At 48.9% G+C, this 1,609-nt stretch overlaps 1 pseudogene; it reads right to left on the minus strand.

Annotated features, from left to right (window-relative positions):
- Positions 1-8: 8 nt before the first annotated feature.
- Positions 9-1,041, minus strand: LOC116548404 (annotated as a pseudogene).
- Positions 1,042-1,609: the final 568 nt, after the last annotated feature.

Below are 1,609 nucleotides of genomic sequence, written 5' to 3' on the forward strand. Positions count from 1 at the left end.
CGGGCTCTGGGACCCTGAGCAAAGGACTGACCCTCTCACTCTCAGTGTCTTTATTTCTAAAACGGGCAAGATAATTCTGTCACCCTGTAGGAATGTTGTAAAGTTCAAGTTCGACACCACAGGTATAATGTGCTGGCCACAGTTCGTGGCATGAAGCCAGCACTCAACAAATGTGAGTTATTCTTTTGTTCTTCTTCTTCTTTTTTTCTTGAGAGGGGGTCTCACTCTGTCGCTCAGTCTGGAGTGAAGTGGCACAATCTTGGCTCACTGTAACCTCCACCTCCTGGCTTCAAGTGATTCTTCTGCCTCAGCCTCCCAAATAGCTGGGATTACAGGTGTGCGCCACCATGCCCGGCTAATTTTTCTATTTTTTTTTTTTTTTTAGTAAAGATGAGGTTTTTGCCATGTTGGGCAGGCCAGTCTCAAACTCCTGACCACAGGTGATCCACCCACCTTGGCTTCCAAAGTGCTGGGATTACAGGCATGAGCCACCAGCCACGGACATAAATGCGAGTTATTCTTTGTATAGCTCCTGGACTGGGAAAGCATCACAAAGGAGGGAAAGAAATAAGGGGCATTAGAGAGAAAGGAAGATGGGGCATCACCTCAAATCGGGAGATGAAGTCCTTCAGGTTTGGGAAGGCGTCCAAGCAGGTGGGCTCAAATACTTGGTTTCTCTCAAGGACATCATAAGCGATGAAATCCACAAAGGTGATCTGGATAAGGTCAAGGATATGTGGGCTGAAACCTCCATAATACAGGAAGCAAGACAAATCTGTAGTGTTCCCATCACACGTCCCAGGTACCTTGTCCCCAAGAAACCATGGCCGCTTCCCCAGAAACTGTGAGTAGAGCTTCAGCATTTCAGGAAGTCCCTCCAGGTATTCTGGCTTTAGTCTCTCCTGAGGCAGAAAACAGCTGTCACCCCCCTCAGACACAAGCTCCCTGCACAGATGCGGCCTCCCCAGGGCTGTGCATTGCCCCAAGCAGCCACAGGCAAGCAGCCATCTTCCCCACAACTGGAACTGGGTCAGTGCCAGGCTTCAGTTGAATACATCAGCATTTATTAGACTCTAACGGGGTGGCTCGAGGCTTTCTGAGGTGATGGGAAGGCAGAAAGGAATGTAACACTGTCCCTGAATCTGTCCCCACTGACCTCCCAACAACATCTGGGTCAGCCCCAAGAGCACCCTAGCACCTGGCAGTCTCTGATCCAGACGTGAGCAGAATCTAGGATGCAAAGAACTTTAGGAGCTCAGGGAAAGAAGTAGAAAGTTCCTCCTAGTGGAGCGGCAGAAGAATACAATGGACTTTGAGTGGTTTCTGAAAAGATGAGGAGATATTCAGAGGCTGAGTGAAAGAAAGGAGGGGAAAAAAGAGCCTCTGGCTGTGTCCCTAAGCTGCCTGTTGGGAAAATGCGCTGATCTCAGTGTGTGTCAAGAGAGTACTCAGCAGAAGACACCAAAGTCTGTAGGTGCCATTACATTCCTTTCTTTTGCGCGTGTTTTCCCCCAGTTTGAGTTTGTGTATGCCAAAGCAAGCAGACGATATAAACCGCTTAGGAGAGATGGCCCAAAGCACAAGTCATGGGTCAGAGATAGAGGGGATT

This window comes from Sapajus apella, unplaced genomic scaffold (genome assembly GCF_009761245.1).
Source record: "Sapajus apella isolate SASKATOON/1434 unplaced genomic scaffold, GSC_monkey_1.0 scaffold11428, whole genome shotgun sequence".
Lineage (NCBI taxonomy): Eukaryota > Metazoa > Chordata > Mammalia > Primates > Cebidae > Sapajus > Sapajus apella.